General features: G+C 46.8%; 1 protein-coding gene across 1 annotated transcript in view; it reads left to right on the forward strand.

Annotated features, from left to right (window-relative positions):
* Window positions 1–21,163, forward strand: part of LOC144177900 (venom metalloproteinase antarease-like TtrivMP_A) — a 111,531-nt gene that overhangs the window by 21,070 nt on the left and 69,298 nt on the right. The gene's annotated exons all lie outside the window — the stretch shown is intronic.

Consider the following 21,163-nt stretch of genomic DNA (forward strand, 5'->3'; position numbering starts at 1 on the left):
GATAGAAACACTTGTCGATTACACTATTTTACCTTTATTATGTTTCGTTATTTTTGATGCTCACAGTCCTTCTATTTACAATAATAACTTACGGGTGTCTACACAAATTATGCAATTTTGTTCAAATGTATGGTGTAACATTGTTGTTTTAAGGTAATAGGTAAACGATGTGTCCGCATTAAAACCATCATTTTGACGGCGAAAGTGGCTATCTCATCTTGTTTCTTTAACTAGGTGCTATTTTCTGTTTAAAAGTAAGTGGCATGGTAGAAGCGGGTGATATGTAGGGGCAATGGCACCTTCGGTTAAACGCCGAAGTTGGTCCATCGCTTTCGCATGACTCCGAACTTACAGTTACAAGCTGTGGGTAATAATTTTTACTTTTGGTGTCCCAAACACGGATCAATAAAAAATTCAACATTTGAGAAGCTTTCGAAAAGTTACCAAGCTTTCAGTTACCCCTCCGCCAAATATTCATAACGTCAGATCGCCGTGCAATTTGTTTTAAACGTGCCAACACACCTTTCTGGCGAATAAGTATGCGCCTAAATGGAGCCAGTACGCTGTGTGTTCAACATTTTCTCAACAGAGATTTTCCTAGCAAGTTTAATGATTTAGTTATCGCGTTTGCAAACCTTTTTTCTGTGTCGCGCATTGTGTCCGCAGGTTTCTTTCGGTGCCTAGTATTCTCTTCACGAAAATGTAATCGTCACACTGACATATAGCTAGGCTTACTATAGTTACGATTGTCATATGGCGTAATTGAGTCATAGTTTCTCAAAAGCTGTAGATGATAGCCCCTTTTCAAATCATCTAGCCGGTTTGCAAAGAATGGGGTTAGCCACCGTAGTGAATCAGAAACACACGCGAAAGATCAGTGATGTAGAAGAGTGTTATGAGTTCGTTCTCGGAATGTGATACCGTATCTCTGAATTAGGGAGGAGCGACGGAAAATCAAACGCTTGGCCGTTGCGTAAATCCTCCCATTTGGTAGCGGCGGACATCACGGCGTATAGAATAACATGAATGGCGCGCATTGTCGTCAATTTTGGCTTTCAAGACACGCAAATATAAGCCCAAAATAAAATTACATAGCAGCAGATTGAATACTTTGATAATTTAGTATAGATTCATCCTTGCTCTTTGTTATCCACCCACCGCCAATTTGAAAGTCATTCCTTGCGTTATGATACCGACGTCATTTGGCTTTAAGAGAAGCCATTCTTACACACTTCAATATCACAGTTCTTAAGAAGCAAGATAAACTTTCGGTTAAAATTGTGAACATTATAAAACTGTTCTAGCGCAAATATTGTTTTTCAGATTGGTATTCTACAAACGTTTCATGCAAAGCGTGCTACGTCAAAGCACACATTATGCAGAACAGTAAAATAAACCAAACGGCCAGAGCAGGCAAACTTACAAACAGCTATTTGCAAACAATTCATTCTCAAATCCTTCCATTTTGAGCCTTTTCAGGCTTACGAGCAATCTCTCAGCCTAATGAGCTTTACCCAGGTACCATCGCTTCAACCTGCGCAACACAAAATGTGCCATTAAACGCATGTACCCTTCAAACACCTCACAAAAACAGCTTTCAGGCTTAACATAATTCAAATATTTGAAGTCGTTTGACTACGTTCACTGCTAGTGGAAGATCTCTAGAGTGGGTAGCTCTGATGGGTTATTCTTTTGAATGGGAAAGCATTAGCTAAGAATTTTGGTCCAAAATCTGGAATCGCGCAAACACAGGAAGGCTGACAAATGGTGAAAAAATGGCTGACGCATGGCGCAGAAATTATCTGACAGGATATCTTAATCAGGTAAATGAATGCTGGGAAGGAATCCATATTTCTCAGGGAAGGTTGTCTACACAAATAAGCTAATTGAGAAAGCTTTCACGCGAGTTGAGATTCGAGCCTGAGGAGGCCAGAGTGTGAGCTGAACATAAAACTCTTCAACACCCACATGTACACAACTCCACTCGAGCAGCTTAAAGGAGAAGCAAGCAAAAAGATCGTCGCCTTCGACTTTGTTGGATAAAACCAGCGCGAACTCAGACGAAGACGAAGGAAGTGCAGCACAAGGACAGCCGCTTGTCTAACAACTAAATTTTATATCAAAGAGGGTAAATATAAATACTGAAAACAAACACTAAAGTAATAAAAAGACACTGCGCATGGTCGAAACAAGTTTGTAAATGTCACGGTGATACCACAAGTAGATATACATATGTTACAGTCAAGCCACACGCAGATATGCAATCTCTTTAGGATGGAGACACACGCTTGTTTGGCTTACACACTTATCACCTCGTTCAGCTATGTGGAATGCGTCCATGATTTCGCGGGTTGTTTGATAACGGTGCCCAAATAAAATGTTAGCTTCAGGAACATTAGTTTTGCATTGGCTGCACTTAGCACAATGCGAAGAAAGATGGGATGATACAGGGCCCTTCAATGACAATTCATGTTCTCTCAAACGCACGTTGATACAGCGGCCAGGTTGTCGAACATAAGTTCGGCCACAGGGCAAAGGAATGCTGTACACAACTCCCGTTGCGCATGCGACATACCGTTTCTTGTGGTTGCCACCACAACCAACCGCTTTCTTCTCACTTCCCCGCTCTATCTTTCTGTCAAGCCTGCCAAATACAGACCGCCACTTGTTGCGGGCCGTGATAGCCACTTGCACTCCATAGCGATGGCCCACTTTTTTTAGGCGGTGCGTGATTGTATGAATGTATTGGATGCCGGCAACGTTTTTCGGCTTCTGTGTCCTCTGCAACATCCCGGCCACCGGACTTTGTTTTTAGGATTTTTGCAAGTTTTTCACACGACCATGACAAGAGATGCTGCGGAAATCCTGCCTCCCTTAACTTTTAGGGGCGAAGCTCCTTAAGGCGTGGGTCTGTCCATCCTCAACGTATGTATGTAGCCACCTCTAGTTTAGTTCTTGGATTGTTTACTAGATGGCGTGGCTACCTCTAGTTTAGTTCTTGGATTGTTTACTAGATGGCGTGGCTACCTCTAGTTTAGTTCTTGGGTTGTTTACTAGATGGCGGTACTTGTATATGATGAAAAGATGCACTTGGATTGTTTACTAGATGGCGTGGCTACCTCTAGTTTAGTTCTTGGATTGTTTACTAGATGGCGGGGAGCGTTGTAATAAAATCCGTTCGCTGTTGGCGCGCGCTCGGAGTCGCCCGATGGATAAGGCTGCAGATGTGCGAGCCCGCGAGGCAGAAGTGCTCCGTGAAGCTGCGCGACGCCGCCGCCAAGATCCTGCCGTACGAGAGCAGGAGGCCGAAGCGTGTCGTCTGGCTGCACGACGACGCCGCCAAGATCCCAGCGTTCGAGAACGAGAGGCCCAAGCGTCACGGCAACTGCGCGAGGACCCTGCCGTACGCGAAGCGGCACGGCTGCGGCGCGAAGAGGATCTCCAAAACGTCAGAGAACGGGAAGCGGTGAGAAAGCGCGCGTATCGGCAGGCAGACCCCCATGCTGTGAGAGCTCGTGAGGCGTCTGCAAAACGCATCAGGCGAGCTCAGCCGCAAGGTGCCGACGCGCGGTTTAAGCGAGACTTTCTAGACGTTACGTTCGGACACAGATGTAGTGGGCGAACTTTCACTGAAGAGTCAAGGTTTTACCGATGATTTCCCCTCAGGAGCTTCGCCCACTCATCATCATTCACCCCGTGGATATGCTGTGAATTTTTTTTAACTTGATCGTTGAAGCTATTTGTCATCAAGTGTTGGCACGATTTCGAAACGGCTGAGCGAAAACATCACAAGGGAATAGCGTTTTTTACAAGCTTGGTATGGCCGGATGAGTAGTTCACAAAAGGCTTGACCGACAGGGCGCATACATCCAGCAGACATGCTCCTTATCAAACCAAAGATACCGATCCAGACACTGGATGTCATTCTGTTTTGTTGTTTCAATCGTGAAACTGAGTCCCAAACCCATTTGCCTAAATACTTTTAAAATATCCACGGTCGCTCTTAGGCTGGAGGAATCCTCAGAAATGACCAGGTAGTCGTCTACGTAACGGAAAAGTTTAGTGGCCATACCGTTCAGGTCCCTCTGAAGAGAGCGACCAACTTTAGCAAGAAAAATGTCGCTTAGAATTGGAGCCACTCGCGAGCCGATACATACTCCCGACTTCTGTGTGTACACTACACCAGCCCGGCAAATAACCCAGGAGTTTAAATAAAAAGTCGAAAGTTCCATGAAAGCTGGAACAGGTATGCCGCTTACATTTTCGAATGCTGTTTCGTCATTATCAATCGTAATGCTCTCCTTGACAGCGAGCGGGCAAAAGATCGGCATGGGGAAGCGAATAGAACCGATCTTCTACTTCGCTGAGGCCGGTATGCTGCGAATAATGCTCTAAGTCGCGTTGAAAGAAGTGGGTTGAGAAGTATAGATGGGCCATCGCCGTCGGCAGGCGAGCATGCGTGTTCTGCTTGTTTCGTTTACCGCCGGTGCTGCTACACGCCGCTCCTATGCGGTTCGGCCACAGCTCCCGTGCTCCAATTACTTCTGACGGCACCTGTACATGCTCTGGAGCTATAGTGAAACTGAAAGCGTTACTTGCAGTACACTGCTAAAACACAAAATAAAGCAATGTAAGCTTACACGCGTCTATATAGGCTAACCTCACTTCCCGATTATCGCCCTCTGTGACTGATGCGGAGCTACTGCACCATCGGCTGGAACACACGGCAGCCATTGTGGCTAGAATGAACGCCGCTCCTCGCGTTGCCTAAAAACACTGTTTGACAGATTGCAGTATTTTAGAAGCAACGCATCTCATCCTCGCCCCTCTGTCCTTCCTGCGTCTGTCCGGCGTTGTCCGCACAGCTGCGCCTCTCCTCTCTCCGATAGCGAACACTCTCTCTCAAACAGCTGCGGGATGGCGGAGCGCGCTTTCACTCCGTTGCTAGGCGCCGGTGGGCGGCGCTGCGCGCGCTGCGCATTTGCAGTACTCTCTCTCTCTCCGTGCTCTCCTCTCCTTGGGCGCGATGAATATAAAGCGGCATGCCGCGCTCCAACGGTCTCAGTCGACGGTCGTCCGTGTTACGCTTGAACTCTCTCGCAGTACTCGACGATTGCTTGATGCAATCGTCGAGCCCCTAACTGTGCACTTTACGGACCACAAGGCACTCATTCTCGCCTGCTATAAAGAGCGTACCTGAGCATACGTGTACTGCATGTGCATTGCATGGTGAAAATGGAAAATTACGGCCACCTCTCCTTCGCGTGAGAATCCCTGCTATAAGCGTAATCAATACTACGGAAAACGCCAATGGAACCCCCAACGAGATGCGTTGCATCACACCAGGGTTCCCGCGAGGGGATGTTGGCGTAAGTTTTACTTTGTATGCTTTATTGAGACACTTCACGCTGGGACGAAATGACAGGCGTGTTTTTTTTATAGCGGAGCAGCAAGCGCCCGCGGTCTGACAGGCTAAAAGAAAATGCTTCTTTCAGATTCCGCACCAAAAGAAACTAGTTTTCTTTCTTCCGTAAATTTAATGGCGGCTCGAAAGAGCTCAATGCTCAGTACATTAAACCTCTGCATGTTCCTGTCGTGGTGTTTGAATGCCACGCAAAAGAAAAGATTTCATCATGAACACAAATTCTTCAACTCAAAAAGCCCCAACCGTAATTGAGCGAGCTCTGTACTTGGAACAAAATTATTCAGAATGTATTTTGATATATACAAAGCCCCAGACATCCATCGCTAAAGCAGCTTCTACATCAGGTAAAATACCCAGAAATGACTCATCTGAAGAGCACATTTTCGTGCAGTGTTCAGAACCAGTTTTCACTCGGCAGTTTTACTCGGTTTCAAATGAACGAGAAGTTGTCCATGGGATACGACTAGCATATATGGAGTCCTCAGTTGTCTAGGAACTCACAAATGTTTCATACGCATGTACGCAGACTTTCTAGCACGTAAACGTTGCTCAGAAACAAAAACACCTTGAGTCTCAGCTCCCATCGGCTGGGCATACGAACACAGCATTCGGTAAGAATACACACTTTAAACAAAACGGCATAGTTTCCGTACCATGTAGATTATTTATGATATGAGTTTTGTGTCCACTCCCTGGAGAGCGGTGAAGTGAGCGAAAGACTGACGCCATCCCGAGTTAGTCCGTAGGCCCGTGCTTGCTGGACAGTCGCGTTTAATACAGTTTACACAGGGGCGTCACATCGGCCCGCGCACTCTGGCGCTCGGCAACAACACAGAAAACAAATAATATGGCATCTTCTTTTTTTGAAAGGGTAACAACACAACACAAAGTAATCAGCAACAATTCAACAGAAACAAGCAATACTGTGCAGGACTCAACTGCAGCCATATCGCTGTGGCAGTCTTATTTCTCAAACGTAACGTGTCACATAACCACCAGGCTCCCGTTTATTCAGTAGAGTGGCCGGCGTTAAATTCGGCGTAGAAGGTTCTGCCCAGGGGCTGCATTCTTCGGATTGCACTGTAGCGTTTGGAGTTGTGGGATGGGTCATTCCCGCTTGTCATCTCGCTGTACCTGACCAATATTGCTCGTCTGTTTCTCTCTACCTCAACTCCGTCATCTCTCTGAACAATTAAAACCGAGGCCACAGGGCTCGACTAAACACTGTTGCCCGCTTTTTGCAGTTTTTATCCACACCCTTTTTGCTGGAGCGAGAGTGGTAATCGGGTTACCGCATGTCACCGGTCGTATTAGACTTGGCTTATTCCGAACTTCCTCGTCTTTATGTTGGAGGCTCATAAAACCACTAGCCCTTGATAATACAAGATTTTTTGGGCGCACCGGGAGCGTAGAGAGTATGATTCTGCCCGTCAGTAGCTGGGGTGGGCTTGTTTTGCTCAACGGGCCAGGGGAGTCACTATATGCAATTAGGGCTAGGTAAGGCACAGCCAAATTTCCCAACATGTGTTTTGCGATCTCTACCGTACGCTCGGCTACCCAGATGGATTCCGGCTCCCTGGGCCTGGATGTAACGAGATGAAAGCCGTAACTTGTGCCAACCCAGCCAATTCTGCAGACATAAACTAAGGACCGCTGTCCGTCACGACGAGCTCTGGAATCCCATGCCGAGCAAATCAGTTTTTACGTTTACGAAGACCGCCGCGGAGCTCAAAGAACACAAAAGGGTGAGCTTCAGACAACAAAAAATAATGGGCTGCAGCCACATGGTAGTCCCTTCAGCGCAAGTGGACAAGATCAGCTCCTAACTTTAGCCAAGGTAAGCTGGGTGACTCCGATCTCCTGTGATTACAGCTTCGGGTTTTTGAACGCTCAGAATCGCGCTGTCCTGAACATTATTTACAAAAGCTCTCAGGTCAGCGCTGAGACCTGGCCATCAGACAGATCCCCGGGTCCTTGCGTGACGTTTCAAAATGCCCTGATACCCCTCATGCAATGAACTCCTCAAATTCGGAGGCACACGCAGACGCACACCGTCTTATATCGTGAGGCTTGCTGTTTCCGATCAGGAAGGACTCAACCAACCGCTCACTTTCTCACAACGTTGCCAACCTTCCGTAGAGTACAAGCGATTTTGAGGCAAGTCTTGTCTTGTTCTTGTGCCAACTTTACTTTGCTCCAGTCTGGTGAAAATTTTAGTTCTCTAATACAGCCTTTTACCTGGCCGGAAAATTTGCTGCAATCTAGCTTCCCTATGGCTAAATCAGCTTCCGTGTAAGGGGCCGAAGAAAGGCTGTCGGCGGTGCCAATCTGCCTTTCTAGGCCACAAGATACTGAAAACCAAAACGGCGTGAGCCTTAGTCGGAATCTTTCTATTCCAAGGGGAATCACATCAACTGGCGACTGCCCTAGCAGTGATACGAGCGGTTTTTAATCTGTCTCAAATTGAAATCCCAGCCCTATACAACAATATCCCAACCTTTCTGCGGCCCACATCAGCGCCAGCGCTTTCTTTTCTATTTACGGATGCCGTTGCTCCGTCGGTGTTAATGACAGAGAGTGATAAAGAACTCGTCGCCTTTCCCAGTCCGACTGCACTTGCATCAGCACAGTCCAGAACGACAGATGACGTGTCGGCCGATAAAATGGTACACAGCTCGGGGTCAAATATTAAGACACATTGTGCCCAGGTGATCAATGCTTTTAGAGCCTCGAATGAGTTTTGCTGTGGCTTGCCCGAGTGCCACTCTCCGTCTAACAGGTTCAGACGACGGAGTGGCGGTGATATGTCTGCAAGATTACTCACAAACCTTGCCAGATAGTTTACCATGCCCGAAAACCTGCGGACATCAGCAACACATAAGGCGTAGCCCTTTCGTTTATGGCAAGAACCTTCTTGGTATCAGGCCTGATTGTCGAATAATCAACCACCTACGCTCTTAACGCTACCCGAGTTACATAAACGGAACACTTTGCCGTATTGAGTGTTACGACAGCTTAAGTGAGCCTTTCAAGTACTGCGTGCTGCCGTTCGTCGGGCTTCTGCTTCGTTGCTCTGAAAACTAAAATGTCATCCGTCAGGGTCACCTCCCCTGGAAGCCCTCCAACATATCCCCCATTCTCCTGTCAAAGTATTCTGGGGCCGGGCTGACACCGAACGGCAGTCGCTGGAAGCCGTACCTACCGAACGAGGTGATAAAAGGGGCCAGCTCCGCGCTTTTTTTTTGCCACCTTAACCTGGCGGAACCCAGAGTTGTCATGCAATTTTGAAAGGTGTGTGGCCCCCTCCAATTGCCTACAGCTCTCGTTAAGCTGGGTTAAATCCGCTCATATTTGAGCTTCCCCTGGTAGTTTTATTTTAGCCCTATTCCACTATTCCCGCAGACCATTTAGTCGGGCCTTTTACCTTACATTTTACTTCTCTTTCAACCATTTATCGCATCTCTATTTTCATAGGGTTCTTTAACAGGATAGATAGTCGTCGAGATGTCAAAATTGCCAATGGAACCACACCATCTTTCATGCAAATGGTGTATTCGCCGGACATCATGCCCAGGCCAAACATATCTTCGGATGCATTTACTCCTACTGTTTATCATCAACAGCTCCAACAAATTTGATCACACCGACAGCTTCAATGGATGGAAGCCCCGACAAAACGCACTTCAATGATTGTACAATATTCAAAGTTAGTTTGTCGCGTTCTTTAGCCTTTCCAAACAATATCATCAGGAACGAGTTCAAAACTTCGAGGGGCTCATTTGCGGCGTTTCTCATGACAGCTTGTGATCTGGCTATGCGGGGCGGCACACCGGGGAATTCAGGAGGAACGACAGCGACCTCGCTCCCGAAACAGTTTTTGAAAACCCGCGCACAATAATACACACTCCTGCGTGTCTGGCATTTGAGGTATTAAGTGCCCGAAACAAAGAATTTGCCCTTCGCCTTATGTCTCCGACACGCAGCCTGGGTGTTTTCCATTGTCTTCTGGCAGACCACGGTGAAATGTCCTTTGATTCAACACAGGTGACACCGTGCTGAACGTGCCCGACACCAGGCTCACGCACCATGACTCTCACGTCCACAGAACCTCTGCCCTTGTATTCGCCACTGTATTTTAATTAATTTATTTATTTATTTATTTATTTATTTATTTATTATTTATTTTTTATTTATTCTTACCCTCAGGGTTTACAAGAGGCGTTATAGAGGGGAGGGGCTACATCAATAGTAGAATACAAGGCACACAAAAAAGGTAACTCAAAGAAATAAACCAACCACAAGAAGGCATGAGCCAAGACACGCATGTTGCCGTACAATGACAATTATGAAGTGAATATAATCAACAACTGAAAAATGCACTGCTAAGCAACAATACATGTGAACATCAGCAATAACTGACGAATATATCGCTGTGCCAAAAATTCAGATTTTATTTTATTGCGCGCGCTTTCACGTCAACACCAGACAGGGGAAAGAATTAGCAGGGGCTTAGCTCGGCTATGCCAGGATATACGTAGCGTGAGCTAAGGTTCAGCTGGTTATTCGTACGTTTCCTGGTTGTCTAGGATTAGTTGTTTATCATGCTAACTGCTTCTAAAACGTGCACTAGCCAAAGTGTGCAGTAGCCAAATCTTGTGCAGTAGCCAAATCTGACGGTGCGCCGGAGCCGCTTGATAGCAGTTTCGCGTGGCTCCTGGATAGCCGTGCTGCGCATGCGCGAGGAGCAGTGACTCGACAGGAGTGTACTGAACCGGACTCGGCTGGATTGAATTGGACTGGACTAGATTGGATTGCATTGAATTGGAAATCGTTTTAGCAGCAGTAAGTATGATAATCACCTAATCCTAGACAACCAGGATAAGAATTTAATAATATAAGAATAACCAGCTGAACCTTAGCTTATGCTACGTATACCCTGGCAAAGCCGAGCTAAGCCACTGCTAATTTTTTTAAGTGAAGGCGGTGCACGGTTGAAGTTACGTTTCAGGTATCCAAGCATACGGTTCGATTTTGAAACTATGCACTCGATATGCCGTTTAAAGAAAAGATTATTCAATATATGTATACCAAGGTGCTTGTATGAAACTAAGGAGTCTAGGGGAGTATTGTTAAGAAAATAGTTTTGGAAGGATGATAGGTTGTGCGAAGTTGTCATTGATTTACATTTAGAAATGCTCAGATTCATATGCCAGAGCGTACTCTAAGCAGTGATATTATCGAGGTCAGCCCGTATGGCTTAATATATCTGAGTCAGTAGTTCGCTTACAGCACACAACACAGTCATCTGCGAAAAGACAGATATAACTGGATATATTATTAGGAATGTTTTTCATGTAGATTAAGAAGAGCAATGGCGCTAAAACAGAGCCTTGAGGCACAGCAGTAGTTACAGGGGTTTATGGTGAGTTTGTTTCATTCGCTGGCGTATAGCGAGTCCGAGTAGTAAGGAAGGCAAAAAATTGGTCGCAGTTAGCAAAGGGCCGGGATAATTGAATAATAATGGGAGAGGCCTTTGCTCTGCGGTGGGCGTAGATAGGCTGGTGATGGTGATAATGATGATGAATCTATTGTAATATTTGAGAATTAATGTTTAACCGACTGAAATTAGTATTAGAAGATCGATGGTTAACAGTGTCAAAACCTTTAGCAAAATCTGAAAACACACAGTTTGAAATCCGGAGTCAAGAAATGAGTGCAAGTCGTCAGTGAACATGAGAAGCTGCGTTTCACACGATTAATGTTTTCGAAATCCATGCTGAGATGGATAGAAAAATCTACTCGATTCGAGAGAGTTAACCAGGGGCGTAAAATTGATGTGTTCAAGAATTTTGCACGGCACAGATGTGAGTGAGATGGCACGGTAGTTTTATGGGTTTTGCGTGTTTCCTGAGTTGTGAAGCGGGACCACTTTGGATGTTTTTCAATTAATAGGCAAGCGCCCGTCATTAACAGATCTGTTAAAGATGCAATGCACTATTATTGAACAGTATTTAAAAATGCTTTCAAGAAATTCAGAATTCCATCCGTGCCACAGAAAGATGATCGTTTAAGTCCCCTAATGATAGTTCTGATCCCAGCATAGTCTACAACGATGAAATCCATGGGGGTGAAATTGGGATGGCGAGGGAAAGGCTCACTAGAAATTAGCGAATTGTTAAATGAGCGGATAAATGTTTCATTCAGTAGGGATGCGCAGTCCTGATTAGGAACTTAGTCAGTGGAGGTGTTAACAAGGGTTATAATGTATGGGTTTACTACTCTTTACAACGTTCCAAAAGCGCTTACAATTGGTTTAGAGGATTAACGGCAGGGTTTGATCAAAAAAATAAATTTGGCGTTCTTGAGGGCATTAGAATAAACTTTAGCTGCGCGCTTGTGCGCCGTCCATTCAGTGGCACTTTGGCATTTGTTCGTTGCGCGAAAAGGCCGTACATTCTGATTAGATAAATGCTTAAGAAATGTGTACTAAGGAGCGTTAGAGGACTGAAGTGCTCTTCCTAGTGGAACGTTTCTGCTTATAAAATACATTACTTTTGCTTTGAAAGACGCCCAAAATTCTTCATTCGGTAACTCATTGCAGCGTAGCAAGAAAGTGTCTACAAAAGACGATAGGCGAGCGTTTATAGCCCCACCATTACCCTTGTTATAATCCGTCATATATTTCGGCGCGATTGCTAGCACGGGTGGAAGGAGCAGATGTGGTGAATTGCAATGCGCCATGATCACTGAGGCCAGGAATGTGCATTAGTGGTAACGCAATATGGGGTGATGATGTGAGGATTAGATCAAGCAAGGAAGACGTTCATGCTGTAACACGTGTGGGATGTTGAACGATCTGACACAGCGCGAAATCTGAGCAAACATTAAGAACGGAAGTAGCGTCAGTTGGCGCGGACTTTGAAAGGAAATCAGAGAGCGGGGAATTGCTCTCAAATTTGCTTTAGACAGTTATTGCAGGGCCCAGGCGGGTGATAACATTCACCGAAAATTACTTTTCTGGAAGAAATTTTTAGACAGCGCCTTGTCATTTTTAAATTGCAAGCAAGCGACACCGAAAAACAGTCAAATGTATCATTAACCGCAATTAATACACCTCCACCAGTTCTTTCTTCACAGTCGTTGCAAAAGACGGCAAATTTTTGTTAGAATGAAGCAGTTCAGAGGTAGATATTTTCTCGGACAGCCAGGTCTCAGTAAGCACAATGATGTCAGCTTCGCAATCGTTAGTTAGGGCATTTAGGCTGTCTTATTTTGGATAAAGACTACGTATGTTAGTGAATAGTACGGGCAATTTTAAGGTTATGCCGTCACCCCTCGGACTTCCCTATTTCTTTGCAGGGAAAATACGGCCTGAGCGCGTCGCTCCTGGTCACGAAGCATCGACATTTCGGTAGTCCCTCTCACCACTCGTCGGGATAATTGCATCATCGTTCGCGTCGTATCCGTAATATTCATTACCAATGAGAAGTTTGTTGTGTTTTATACTTTAAAGAAGCTTTTAGCCTTTTGCTACACTCAAGGAGCTTTTTGCGCGCAAGTCCTGTGGCAGGGTGAAAATCTAAACTAGTGCTGCGATCTAAGTCATCGAGCAATATTCGCTTCACAAAAACAAGTTCCTTAATTTTATTAGCAGAGACTTTAACCATGATATGCCGGTTCCTACCAGGAGCAAACCTGCCAATTCTCATGTGCACGCGTAATGGTACCAGTTGGAATGTCAAACTGGAGCTTTTCGGCGGCAAGGGCAATAATCTTCTCCTCTGCATCATGCCATGTTATTGATGTGGTGAACGTAATTCTATAAAAAACTTAAGTCGTCTCCCCGAGACCGATCATCAGCGTCATCCAAACGTGCTTTCGAGGTTGAGTTTTCCTTATGGTTTCGTGCGCTGTAGGACTTCACGTGTTTCGACTGTATCAATCTTCCAGCTAGCGTAGGCGTCGGATTGAGCTTCGAGTGGTTGTAATCGTTTGTTTATCAGCTACTAAGCTAAAAATAGATGCTTGCGCATCTTTTATTTCAGCGATGGCCTGCGACATGTTGGTTTGCTTCTCCTCAATGCGGATTGAACGCTCATTTGTTTTTTTTTTCTAAGTTTAAACAATTCAGCCGTGGTTTCATCTCCAGATCCCGGATTTTCTTCCATGTCACCGCACATTAACAGCAACAGGTCACAAAATGAGTCAAACAGCGTTCCAGGACATGGAAACACGACTTAAAACTGATTGTGTCATTTGAAACAGTCAATAATTACAAAGGGTGACTAACCTGCGCAAGGAAGGCGAGTCGTGAATTCTTGGCCATTCCAGTTGTGCCTCCATGCCCACTGACGAGCGAGCACGCGAACCTAGCTTTTAAATGTTCAGATGGAAGGATGGCCGATGTCACTGCTGCTGCGCGGCCGAAGATGGGAAACAGGTGTGCAGGCTCGGTAGTGTTCTGAGAGCACAGCGACGCTCCGCCGATGGGCACGGATAGTACGTAATCTGTCGATAGGCTCGGCCCATCGTTTAAGCGTGTTCCAGGGTACCCTACCGACCACGTCAGGAGACCTAGGATGTGTGCAGAGAAGACGACTCGTGTTGGCCATTCCAGTCGTGCCTCGTGCCAATTCCTGCGACCATGGCTGCAGCTACTGCCGTTGGTGTTTGGTGGTGCGCTCCTCCCGGTGGATGAACGGCTTCCTCGGTGCTCGCTGGGCCATGCTGTGTTTGCCAGTCGTTGGCTTGTTCCTGATGGGGCAAAGTTTCAATTTCTCTCGGAGACCTGCTTCCTTGAGTGTGGCCTCCGCTGGAGTGGTCGGTTTTGTAACAGCTTCGTAACCATCTGAAAAAGTTCCGAAAGTTGTGCGTTTGGGAAGCCTACTGCAAACCTGCCCCTCGTCATTCGCTATGCGAATTCTGAAAGTCGAATTGCTCGGCTAGTTAGTGCAGGGCTGTAAAAAACTTGTCCACGCTTTCTCTGGGTTCTTGCTTCCGGCGTTGGACATTGACGCTTTCACAGACTTTGTTCTTGGCGCCCACGAAATGGGCGCCAAACATTTTCTTCACTACAGCACATCTTCGGGGCTCTTCTCATTCAGGCCGAATGTCTGAAAATTTTTCCTGGCCTGTCTGCCATTGGCGTGCAAAACGTAATCTTGTGGGCTTCCTCTGCTCTGTCATTGAGCCACTGTGAGTAGCGGTAGTCATCGAAAGACGTAATCCATTCTGGCCACTGGGCAGTCCCCTCAAAGTTGAGCGGCGCAGGCGGTGGCAGGGCTGCCGCCGGTGAGTTCGCTGTTGCTGTCGGGGCTGTCATCCTGTAGACTTAAAGGAGCCATGAAGAGAAAACAAAAGTTTTTTTTATTCGAAAGATGAGGTGTTTCATAGTACCCCAAGCGCTTTCCCGGAAGCAAATGATGCTTTATTCACTGAGAAATAAGGCAATTTAAGCCAAAATTTTAAATCTCCCGCTAAAATTGCACATTCCGTGACGTGAACCATGGCGTCATACGAGCCGGTCCATGAAACAGATACTTAGTATGTCGACTCCATATAGCACCCACACGCGGCAGTCGACCGAGACAGCGGCCATTTTAAAAATACTAGTAAAACCTAGTGCACCCGCAGCCCTAGTCATGGAATCGCCTGATCCGGAGAACAAAACTCTCGCCGAGGAGCTCGGGCTTGCATTTAGCAACCTCACACCACTTGAACGCTCAACGCTTCTAAGTGCACGAGCGGCAAGAGTTGTGGGAAACGCGGTGGACGGGAAAGCTACCATTCTGCGATAGCCACAACAGACGAACGCCCTGCCGTCGGCACCGCTGCCTCGTCAGCCACGTCGCGACGGACGTATACAGACTGGTACGTATGTGCCCTATTTTTATTACGGTTAATAATAGTTCAATTTCAGTAGCAGTATCGCTTATGCCAGTTGGCCGGTGTCGTGTATGGAAAGCCGTTCGCGCGAGCTCTCTGCTTCGACCAGAAAGATACGAGCGTCAATGCGCGGTGTTTACGACATTTTTTTTCCCCCAAGGTCAGAGCGCTTTGACCATTTGACGAAGTCGGCGACGAGCGCCAGCATGTCCCAGGAGTGAGCTAACGTAAGGGTCCCTGCCGTAATCACTTCCTCGGAAATGAAGCGAGCACACTCGTACTTCCTTTAGCTCTCTTTCTCCTCCGTTTGCAAAGTTCACAAAACGTAGCCACTTGCTTCGCCGAGGTTCGTCGTTGGGCAGCACATGAAAGGAGATCTCCTCACCGGGGATGTCGCACTCCCTCGACGATTTGCCCGTACTACATGGGCATTTCAAAACGTAGCAACGAAATTTCATTGTAAAGTACTCGAACAAACTGAAGTTTTCAGTCGTTGTAAACTGGAAACGAGCTCCTAACAATAGCAGCAAGCCAACACCATTCCGAAACTGCGACGACTGTCACTATCTCGTCGCTGCTTGCGGTTCCTTACTCCCCTCGTTTCTATTTTTACCTTTGCTGGTTGGCGATATGACGGCCAACCACCTGTGAAGGGATAACGATACCAAGCAAGGTCGCGGCTGTGCGTGCTGGGACGGTTCGTTGGCCCCTAAGAGCCTCGAACCCGAAAATTCGTCGGCGCGACGGCGAGATGTCGAGCTCGGCCGGCGGTAGTTTCGTACGCATTGGCGCACACGCTTCCGTGTTCGTTCGGAACTTCAACCGTTTACTCCACCGTTCTTTGTCATAAAAAGAACGTGCAGTATGTTTCACGGGCATTTAGCTCGCTATGCAAACTGTAAGCCCTGCCTAACATGCGTTTGCTTTTGCCGGCCTCCGCCAATCGCAGAGCATTCTCGAGTGACATCATAGGTTCTATTGCGGAAAATGAGCTGGTGGGTCGCATGGTCATTTCCTTTTTTCCTAATTATGTAGCTTATTTGAGCGAAGTTTGCGTTATAAGTGGTGTCGTTATGGTTCTAACGAGGCAATCTTTCGAATGAACCAAACTTGTGTTTTCTCTTCATGGCTCCTTTAAGGCAAGGTGGACGCCGCAATTCCGGCATAGTGGCCAACTAAAACTCAGGAGTTGAAATTAAAGCATTTCTCCACGGTCAGCCCATCCCATACCACTGGAAGGTACAGGGGTACGAGAGCATTAATTAGCGCAAAAAAGTGTGCCAATACCGGGAAGAAACATGATACATATGGCATCCTATGAGAGATTTAAAAGTCTGGGTTGAAAATGGGCAATTTTAATTCTGGCTGCACCTAAAGAAACTTTACAGGCCAAGAATGGGGTCTGCTTCCGCACGTTTTTTGGGAATGTACCATGCTTTTCTTAGTCATTGGTTCGAATAATGTGACGAAAATTTGCGTTTGTCTTTCTTTTATTTGGTAAAAATTATTAAGGCGACGTTTTGCGCGTACCATCCATCATATACATGCTTCTGCATGGCCCACTTTGCTATTCCTCGCCAGACTGTCATGCGGTAGTTTAATAAAGGAGTATTCGCAGTAATTATTTACGTTTGTGAGAAAGCGCTTTTCGTGTGGTATATTGGTAAAAAAGTTGAAGTGCGGCTGCTGATGACCGGGGAGCTGCACGCGACAGGAGAACAGAAAACGGGGATAAAAAAAACCGCGAGGAAGCCGAAGGATGGCAGTCCGGAGGCAATAGGTTCACGGTTATAGGTGAGTTCTTAACTTCACGCGAACGCACGGGAATTCCCAAAGACAAACCGTCCGGTCCTGCAATCATTTAACATTGCCTGAATTCAAGGAAGGGGCCGAAGTCATGGTGAACTGGGTGACAAGAAAAGCACGCTGCGCGACCCAACCCTCGACAGGAAACAAACGTCCAGGGGACCTCAACACCTATGTCATGTGTCAAGCGCACCCCCTTAGAGGGGATGCATTAAAACCCCCAAAAAAGAGAAAGAAAGTAACAAAAAAACGGAAATTTTAAGGTGCGCGCCAAGAACGCACCAATGAAGGAACACCGCGCCGAAACCCCGAGGCATCGTGGCGTAATATGGCAGCGCACTGGTCAGCCAATCAGAGAACGCCGTGCAAGAGACCAGTGGCGTCATGACCATATATGGACACGAAAAGCCAAGGAGCCGATGAGAGTGCGCCGCGATCAAGCCGAGAGGGGTTAAAAGCCGGGCGCACAAAGAGAGGGGGAGGCAAGGAACCAGAAGGCGGCAGGAGCGCGTGAGCTTCAACGAACGAGTTAGGGTTACGTAGCCAGGCCAACGATTATGCTTACTAAGCCTGGGTGGGAGCGGGCCGAATTAGCATCGGCTGTGGCATCCTAGGCGCGCCACAAACCGGTGTATTCGTGGCCCCGGCGGTGGCGGGCGGGCACCTGCAGTCAACGTCCACGCTATGTCGACCTTCGTTTCGACGGCCCCGAAAGGCTACGTTCGTGCCGAGACTACCTGGGACCTACAGCGGCAGCGGCTACCAGGGGGTAGCCACAGAAGAAACGCCAGGTCGCGCGGAGCCCAACCGTCCAAGGAACGACCGAGTGCATCGAACGCCGGCATCGAAGCAAGGCAAGGACGGCTACCACCGACTCACAGCCACGCAACGGGTGCGACACGTCAGCGCCGACGACAGGGGTATGCCAGTCCACTAGGGACACAGTCGTAGGGTACAACTAGGGAGTTGTGGTGGGAAATGAATTTACTAGGACTTGATGGAATGAGTGCATATCAACTAATTGTGCGGAACTTTATTGTAGATACTTTTTGGGCTTTGAATTGAATTGTATTTTGCGATTTTTAGTTAGGGGCTTGAGTGTTTATCGGCTGTGTGCAATTGATTCTGGAGTGCCTTACGTTAAGGTATTTCGACTGCATATTAAATGCGTGTTTTGTTAAGCCCGTCAACGGTTTTGCTCCGTCCATCTCTCTCAGCTGGTCTAGCCAACCTCACCGTCCGTTCGCATGACAGCCGATCCATACAGTGATGTGCCGTGCGGGCAATTTTCCCTTTTGCAGGGAATTTTCGCTGCAACTCTGGCTAAAACGGAAAACGTGAATCTTCAATAGATGCACGGAATTTAAGGAGTCGTTGAGTAAAAATGAAAAATAATGTAAAAAACGGGACGTCGCATCATTGATTACTTTGTTTTATTTTAAAATGTTTGCTGAACACTTCGTCGTATGTAGGTATGTATGTATGTATGTATGTATGTATGTATGTATGTATGTATGTATGTAGGTATGTATGTATGTATGTATGTATGTATGTATGTATGTATGTATGTATGTATGTATGTATGTATGTATGTATGTATGTATGTATGTATGTTGAAATATCCGGACTCGTGTTCCCGCAAGCGACAAGCAAGCAAGACCGCTTGTAATCCAGTTCATAAAACAGAAGGGGGCACACAAGAAAGAATACTCCATGAGAACTATCTAGTAATGCCTGAAGCGCCAGTGGCTGAAGGACTGAAGCCTGTTCGCATGTATTCGTGCGCAATATACAAAATGTATTTCGGGTGCGCCTTAGTCCGCGTGCTGTTAGCGTGAGATGGCAGAAGCAGTCACAGCACTGAGCTAAAATTGCCGCAATTACCCAACAATGCCTCGTCCTCTTGCATACGGGCAGTTCTAACTTAGACTTTAGCATGCAAAGCAAGCATGCTGTTTGGTCCAAAACGTGAAATGCATAGTCAAATGCTGTTGAGCGACAGATCTACTGGAATTCCGGTAACGCTGAAACTATGATTATCTGAACGACGTCTGCGCCCGGAAGGTTGCGTAAAGCCGACACAGCTGGCGCTAGCTGACGCCCACAACCGAACAGTAATCCACGTAAATATCTACCAGCTGCAGAAAGAGAACGCAGGGAATTTTTCAGGGAATTCTTGAGAAGCCTGTTGTGAAACAATGCTGCTGAAAATAGGGAACATTTGAACTTCTAAATTAATTTTCCCCCATTAAGGAACATCACTGGATCCACATCCACAACGCCAATTCACCTCAACGATTCTCAAAAAATCTTGCCAGCTTCTGCAACGCACCGTTTCTATTTTACAAGCACGCTTAAGGGCTAAAACGCCACATCAACGGCCAACCACAACCATGCCATCGGCAAGACGACCTGGGCCCTCCACCAGCCATGAAGTTCGACACAGATCAGCTCGATTGTTTGTGGGTAACTTTTGTTATGGGAACTGTACCGGGGTCATCATTTTTCATTTCCAGAGGTGTATTTTCTCTTTGTCTTGGGCATATACCTTGCCTGTGTCCTATATCGTCAGCCCGAACGTTTGTGGGTACAGTTATGTTGTAGGAACGCTTCCGGCTCCATCATTTAAATATTTAGGTCTGCATTTTCTATTTGTCTTGTGAATATATGTTGTCGGTGTCCTACATCATCACACTTGGTTTATCTCATTCTATATAAGTGACGTGTTCCAAAAAATTGCGTCCACGGAAGCATTGTGTGAGTGATTACCAGAGTGCAGAGGAGAAATGTTTTTGGCGGAGAAAGGGGGTGGGGGCGGAGGTTATTTTGCATCCGATCGAAAAGGACATGGAAATATTTATCGCCACCCGGAAAGAGCTAGATTTAGCCGGTAGAGAGCTTAAGAAATGGTGCGAGAATAAACAGCGCCAGGTAGAGTCGCAAAACATCGTCGCAGGCTTGAACACGAAAGTAGTTTTTGAGACCACCAAAAACGGCTCACGAAAAAAAATCGAAGCTAGCACTGACAGCGTTGGAGAGAGCGAGAAAGAGAAAGAGCAAAACCTTTATTTGGTGTATTTATATGTACGAGTGGCTCGCTGTCCAGGAGTTTAAATGCTGTCGTCCTACGTTCTGTCCCCTCCGTCCGCATGACCTGGTCGGCGAGGTGTGCAATGGACAGCACGGTGTCCCTCTGCTCGACGTTGGAATTAGAGAAAGCAGGTGACTGGTCCGTCCTTTCATACATTACCCAAGCTATGTGGTACAGGCCGCTTTATTGCCCGAAGAAGTTTTATTCTTGAGAATACTGTGTATTAAACAGCCTATTAAGTCGAACCGTGTGGCGAAACATGTTGGTTTGTAACAGCGAGATGTGGAGCGTTGTTATTGCGTACTTATGAATGTGGCGGTGAGGGTTCCTTCATTTTAGTCTATAATGCTGGGCATAGGACAAAACAGGGGTGGTGCCAGATCTGTTGCCACGGCCTTGTGGCGAGTGCGCATGCTGCCGCGTTGGTAAATTCGTTCTCTGCCAGACAAGAGTGCATCGGGCTTAAATTATCATAACCTCCCCGTTGGGTTCGGGGCAGTGATGAGGGGGTGGTGTGCTCGTGGAATCTTGCAAGGAATCGTCTACAGGCCAGCCGCGAGTCGGAAAGGATCGCAGTGGCCTTGGTTTCAGTTATACCCCGCGCAATGGCAACCTCTGCCGCTTCTTTAGTTGGAGTTTTGATAATGGTTGCGCTGTTAAGAGATAAAAATTGTAGAATTAGGTTGTCACCTAGGAGAAAAGAGATGCAAACAAGGGGGCATCAAACCCATGCAGTTAGAGAGAAGCCACACTGGCAGTGGCCTGTGACGAGCCCGCTTTGCGAATAGCACAAAAGCAAAATATTTTCTTAAGCCACACGCGAAGGTTCAAGGCGAGTTGCAAGCACGAGAAGGTGAGCGTACTCAGCGTTGTGTGCAGGCAGACAAGCCACATAAAGAGGAGCGTACTGGTACGCCAGAAAAAGGCAGGGTGCTGCCGGTAAGCACATCAGAGAG

This window comes from Haemaphysalis longicornis, unplaced genomic scaffold, assembly GCF_048455015.1.
Source record: "Haemaphysalis longicornis isolate Haplotype H1 unplaced genomic scaffold, Haemaphysalis longicornis Haplotype H1 scaffold_333, whole genome shotgun sequence".
Lineage (NCBI taxonomy): Eukaryota > Metazoa > Arthropoda > Arachnida > Ixodida > Ixodidae > Haemaphysalis > Haemaphysalis longicornis.